This window comes from Penaeus monodon, chromosome 8, assembly GCF_015228065.2.
Source record: "Penaeus monodon isolate SGIC_2016 chromosome 8, NSTDA_Pmon_1, whole genome shotgun sequence".
NCBI classification, from domain to species: domain Eukaryota; kingdom Metazoa; phylum Arthropoda; class Malacostraca; order Decapoda; family Penaeidae; genus Penaeus; species Penaeus monodon.
Window position 1 is genome coordinate 834,578 of NC_051393.1, and position 7,095 is coordinate 841,672.

The window sequence follows — 7,095 nt, forward strand, 5'->3', positions numbered from 1 at the left end:
ACACTCCAGTTTTGAACTACTTTGCCAGGGAGTTAAATCTGGTAAGTATGGGGGTAAAAGCAGTAATTATGTAGGTCTGTAGATAGGTATGTCATGGAGTACCCAATTACCATGTTGCAATTCAAGTTGTATATTCTGCAGATTATCTTCCCTCAGGTTCTTCAGAATGTTACAGCAGACAAGGTATTAAACAGTCCAACCAAATTTAAATCAGGGAAGGTTCTTGTGAATGAAAGGTTGTTAGAGTGAGAGCTCCATGGCATATTTTATCAAAACCAAACCATATAGATCTCATCCTCCTCCCACATTCTGCCTCCAAAGACCATACTAGTACCTATCAGAGTTACTTCCTGGTATAACATCTTATTTTTACTATTCATACTTCTTGATACAAAAGAGGTACATGTAAATGTAAATTTGCTGAAGAGATGATTTTATTTCCATATTCATAGGCAATATGCCCAAAATGTTTACATCTTATTATCTTGGAAATATGTGATTGTCTCATATTTTATGATAATTTTACACTGTGTGACCTGTGGTGCATAGGTCACATAGTGGATATTAAGAAAATTGCCAAGCACTCCTAGTACCAACAAGCAATCATCCTTTGTAAAAGAATATATATATATATATTTTTTGTATTGCATACCATACATGCCTCCAAGTCCTTCAAACTATAGTTCTTCAGGGGGATGAAATAAGTGTAGATGATAAGTCATATGGCATTTATTCTTTAATGATGTAACATATTTACATACATTTACAAAAAGATGGATCTGTCCAGCAGAATTAGTTGGTTTTTGTAAGATCACTGAAGAGAAGCAGGTAACATCTCTAACTGTAAATTTTACAGGCATTACAAGGGAGGGGAAAAGAGATCGTAACTAGGCTATCATTGCAGCCAGTAGTTAGCTAATAATATGTGCAACATAGCAATGACCAATGAGTGATATAATATGAACTGAATGGAATTAATTTGATGAAAATGCACAATACAGTGTCAAATATATGATTGCAGATGCTAACTATAATTATTTAATTAATACTAACAGGTTTCTAAAGACAGTTGTTTATAAAAGTACTACAGAAATATAAATCACAACAGTATTAAAACTAGAACAATTGAAAAACCTTATTTTCTTGTTATCTGTATAAGTTTATACTAACAAAAGAATAAATAACATGTTTGTTCATCTGTAAACACTACACAACAGGCATATCCTAAACTTATTACAAAGAGAAGTAGTTCCAGACCAGATTACATGTGAACATAGCAATGTAAGTCTTGCTGCAAATGTTGACTGTAGGTCTGTTCATTTCTACATACTGGTATCACAGTGATCTGCCATGCACGGCATAGCAGTACCCTTATATCATGTTTGAGTGTATCCAAGGCAAGAATTCTGTAAGTCTTGTGTAGACGCCGGGATGCCCCGGTTTCGGCGCAACGAATGGCAAAGGAAACGATGCCAATCTGAATCCAGTTCCCGTTGATGTAGAGCTGCAGAGGGCCACCGCTGTCACCCTGTTAAACAATAAGAGTTTTTTTTCATAATTTTCATACTTCATAATCACTGTAAACACCAAAGATTGTGATACATTCAGTTTCTGAATATGCCCAAAATGCTAGCAAACTTGAGATCTGCAGAACGCTAGAGATTCAACATGAAAACGAAGAATAAAATGAAATGTATAAATCATACACAAAAGAACTACACATATTATGCTCACATTAACTCAGAAACAACCCAACAAAAACATTAAAACACTAACATCTTCCACAGACGCCCATACCTGGCAGGCATCGCGCCCTCCCTCCGTGAAGCCAGCACAGATGAAGGCGTTGGTGATGGGCTGCGTGTAAGCATCGTCACAGTCGCTGTTTTTCCAGACTGGCACCTGGACTTCGCGCAAGACGGCACTCTCATGGCCACCTGCAGAGGGAAAGGGAAAAGAAGGCTATACTCCTGTTTTATGGATTTCTTTTTCTTAAATGGTTTTGTGTGTTGATTTTTTTTCTAGACATTTACGCACAGAGAGAGTTTGGCATTATTTGTCATTTTAATTTAGATGTTTATGTTGCATAGACGGATGTGACAGATCTTTCATTGACGTAATCATGTAGTCTCCTCAACTTAACCAGTGTTTGCTTATTAACACTCCTAGTATATTGAGTACATGACATGTTTACCCTTGTTAATTACGTAAATAACATAAAAGTGGACCACCTGCCTCCAAAACTTGACTCTTACAAATGAAATTAAATAACACGTTCTTATCCTTTATCTCTCCCAACTACTATGAAGCCTATAGTAGTTTAGCTCATCAACATAAAACCTTTGCAAATAAATTAATGAGCACCAGGTTTTCCTCATTCATTTCCTTCACAGAAAGATGGTAAATACAAATGCATGTATGCACGCTCGCGCACACGCGCGCACACGTACACGTACACTCACACACACACACACACACACACACACACACACACACACACACACACACACACACACACACACACAACACACACACACACACACACACTCACTCACACACTCAATCTTCAAAAGGAACCCAACCAGCAACGAGCGGTGTTCCTCCCACACTTCCCGAACCGCATGAACCCGCAGGCTCCACGCACCGTAGGCAGTGGAGCCCCAGCCGATGACCGAGGGCGTCTGGCCGACCATGTGGTCTAGAGGCTGCCGCGCCATGTCCGTCGAGGGGAGACACACGGGCAGGATGTATTCCGTGAAGTCGACGGGCCGGTCGAGCTTCAGGAGCGCCACGTCGTTGTAGAAGCCGTGCGAGATGAATTCGGGGTGAGGGCGGATGGACAGGACCCTGGGGGGGGGAGAGGAGATGGGGGTGTTGTGAGGGAGGGTGCGAACTGTTCTTGTCTTGCCCTAGCCCTAATCTGCTGCACCTTACCGTAATTTACCTTAGTTAGTTTGGCCTTACCTAACCCTACTCTACTTTATATTACTGTAAACTTAATTTACCTTGCCTTGCCTTCCCTTGCCTAACCTCATCCTTAACCTAAACCTAACACTTCCAAGCTCTCATCTTGGATCTAACTTCACCGGAAACCTACTCATACCTTATTCCTAATCTTTATCCTAACTTAAACTCTAACCCTAACCCAAACCCTGCCTACAACCCTAACTCTTACCTAATTGTAAGCTAAAGCAGGACAGTTTAAGGTCCCCAATATATGATGAAAGGCCAGTTTTTTTAAAATCCTGTTCGTTTCCCTGTTAAATCGTCTTCGTTAAAGTATTTTTGTATAAATTGTTATTGGGTTTTGAGCGTATGTTGCACATGTTCATGATATTGTAAGTTAAATCATATATCTATAAAGATACCTTTCATTTTGGATTGAAACAATCTAGTGCAATAAAAAGTGGTTTTCAATGAAGTCAATTACTTTTATAACTATTTATATCATGCTATACCAATAATAAAGATTCATAAAACAAGTATAACTAAGTTATTTCTATCTGTCTATAAATAATATTCTTAAAATGTGAAACCATTTTGGAATCTCAATAATAGGATTTGCATAGAACTTGAGTGACTGACTTAGGTGACAACTACGGTAATGATTTATTTACCTATATGTCTGTGGGTTGGAAATGAAGTCATCACTCTCACTGAAGATGTTGTGGTCCCCAAAACGCACGCTAAACTGCTGGGCATCAAATCTGCAATCCAAAAAGGCAGTAATGTGTGAAGGAATGTGATGAATAACAGGTACAGTCACAGCCAAAAGGTCTTTTCAAAACAAGATTAGAATTCCGTCTCGAACACTCGGTATAATGTGCTTGTTTGTTTTACGATGGAGAATATAAAGCTTCATTCACGGCACGATTCTTGTCCGTGACTACAGTTAGATAGTTATTTTTCAAGTAACTAAGACTCCTTCTCAGATGGGAATACCAAAAGGCTTTTCCCACCGAAATATGCATACAATTTACTGGATCGAATAAGCGTGCCTTACTGTTATTATAATGGTTATGATTTATGGCTGTTTTAATAATAATAATGTTAAGCAATGTATGGAAAGATCTCGATGTTGTGGTGTGAATATAAGCAAGAGAGTAAGAGCAAGAGAAAGGCAGGGATACATAACCAGAGCACAAAGGGGGACAGTACCAAACTTTGGCACAGAAGCGAGACAAGGAAATCCACTTGAACACAGTAACAACAAGAGATGTCTCTTCGTACTGGAAACCCCTCTGAGATTTCCCCACAAGAGACCCTCAACTCACGTCTTTCCCCGCGTGTCCTTGGTGCAGTGAGCGGCGGTGAGGACGTACTGCTTTGAGATGAGGGATCCTCCGCACCAGAACACCGTCTTCTTGGGTCCGTGCAACCAGATGGCTGCGATCCAGGGCCACTGGCCTCTTCGGGACTCGACGCCGCCAACCACGCGGAAGGTCGGATCTTCGGCTGCCCGCATTCTGGAGGGCGTGGAGGGAAAGAGGAAAAGGGATTAGGGGGAAGAAGGACGGAAGAAGGCAGAGGAGAATGTAAGATGAAGGGGAGTGGAACGTGTAGACATCATGTCGCACCTGATTTTTCATGTTTTTTGTAGTATTTGTTTTGTAATATAGCTTGCTCGTAGCATGTATACTTACAAAAGGGAAAAAATCTTACCAAAGTTAGGCTGCGCGACCTCTGCTACAGGTTGTATGGGAACAGGCCGAGGTGAGGTTCCAGGCACCTGCAAGCAGAGCTCACTTTTAACAATGTCACCAAGTTACCATGTGGCAAATAACTTGAATGAATGCAGGATACAGATAATGCAGTGTTAGTGGCGTGTTAGATAATGAAGTGGTTCTCGACAAAAAAAAAAAAAACTATATATCTAGTGGCATGAGTACTCACAGGAGGCAGTGGCTGAGGCCGCTGAGTTGGAACTGTGACAGGGCGGGGCGGCTGGTCACGGAGGACGGGCTGTGCACGCTGTTCAGGCTGGCGGAGGAGGAAGACCAGGAGGATAATACGCATGCATGACATCGGGTTTTTACGACACCGGAGGCTAATGTTTTGACTTTCACAAAGATTTCACTGACATTTTGAGAGATTAAAGTGCTGGAAACGAAGGGCTGTATAATGAGACTACTACGAAAGCAAAGATCTTACTCCAGGTCCTTGATAGGACAGCAGACACCAGGGACGAAGAGGCTCTTGAAGCAGACGGACTTCCGCAAGTTCGTGAGGTCGAGGATGAGGTTCGGGCAGTCGCTGAGGTCCTTGCAGAGGCCGGCCTCCCCCACGGGCGTGGTGCAGCTGCGGGCGGAGTCGTCCCTCTCGACGTCCGTGTTGGGCAGGTCTATGACAATGCGGCCATCGCCGAGCGAGACTGCAGGGATAGTTTGTCCAACGACATTAGTCACGGACTTGGCGATGGGCGCCAGGGCGTCGGTCAGGTTGTGTCCGAGGACGTGTCTCGAGAGAGTGTAGGCGCCGTTGGTCACGACCTGCGAGAGGGCGCCGCCCACTGTTCGGGGCGGAGTCGGTTGTTTGGTATGAGTATTGCGAGTAGTCTGTGGGTAGTCCGGGGGGTAGTGTCGGTCCGGGTACTCTGGCACGTACTGAGGGCCTCGGGAGGAATCGCCCGAGTATTGCGAAATGACGTAATCGTGGTAGTCTTGGTCAGTAAAGGCGTCGTTGTTAGTATTGCGTGAGTTGAGGTTGTTAATTGCACCCGCCAAGCTTTTTAAGGCCGTTGTTAATGCCCCCGTGGATGTTATTAGCGATTGTTTTTGACGCGCGTGTGCCGCTGCTCGCCCAGAACCTTGGAGCTGAGGCGGTCGATGCCCTTCCGCCGTGGACTTGGACACGACGTCGGCGCTCTTCTGGATGGTGGCCTCGAGGACGTCGAGGCCGTGGTTGATGACGGGCACGGCCGCGTTGCTGGCCTGCACTAGCCGCTCCTCGATGGCGGGAAACGATTCTCGTCTTAATGACCTGCGCGCCCGCCTGCAGGCCCTCGCGTGCGCAGGCCACCTGGTTTCCGGCCCGCTCAGCGCATGCCCTATGGACGGAGCCACGTCTTCGGTGATTCGCTCGGCGGCATAGCGCACGTGGGGCACCACATGCCTGTCCAGCGTCGAGCCCAGAGTGTACAAGCCCGATTGGAAAGAGTGTCCCATGTGTCGTAACATGCTGTTGACGGCGGCTGCAAGACCGACACGGAGTGAACGGCTGAACGCACGGCGCCACGGCTGAGCGGGGCACGGGTGGGGGGGGGGCGAGTGCGACTCACTAAGGACGAGTTATCGCCGCAGAATCATGGAACTTTTGCAATACGCTGATCATCGAAGTTACTGTGCAGAACTTTGCATTTGCAGCACAAGGAATTTTCTTTGAAATGAAAGGGAAGGGATCTATAACGACTTGACGTGTACTGAGGCGGAATCTGTCCTGGCTGTGAGTCACACTCGCCGCTCGTATTATGAAGATCCTCCGCCATGCATTTAACTAACACAGTAATGGAATCTTTTAGTGTGTAGTACTAAAGCGTAACTATCTATATACAGGTATGTAAGGAACAGTCAAAAGTTATACATTCACGCATATTTAATGGATGTTTGTGTGTATTCTATTCGCGTACCCTGACACACGTACATGCAGTGTCTATTAAATAAGATAAAATACACGCATATGAAAATACTAATATATAACATATTTTTATCTTATTTCTTTTATTACTACAGACAGGCCTATCCATGCACGTGCATCATTCACAGTACTTTCTATAAAACTATTTTACTTTTACAAATATACATAATTTCTACGGACAAATTTATCACTTCTACTTTACAGTCATAAGGAAAATACTCACAACTTTAATCTAAATGTAATCCCATCTCCGACATTTTAAATTACAAAGCAAAAAGCTCTCAGCTGGTTGGGACGTCGTCTGTCATTTGTCTTTTGTCACGTAAGGAAATTTACTTCGTCTATGCAGAAAAACAACAACAAATGCTAATCGTTTCTCAACCTTCGAGTCGCGACTTCAATTGGCTTTGATCGCTTTTCGTCGGGTCGCCAGGCCCCCGCTAGGTAGAAATTGGGAAAATT

General features: G+C 43.8%; 1 pseudogene; it reads right to left on the bottom strand.

Annotated features, from left to right (window-relative positions):
- Positions 1 to 1,315: 1,315 nt before the first annotated feature.
- LOC119576463 lies at positions 1,316 to 6,484 on the bottom strand (annotated as a pseudogene).
- Between the last annotated feature and the right edge of the window lie 611 nt (positions 6,485 to 7,095).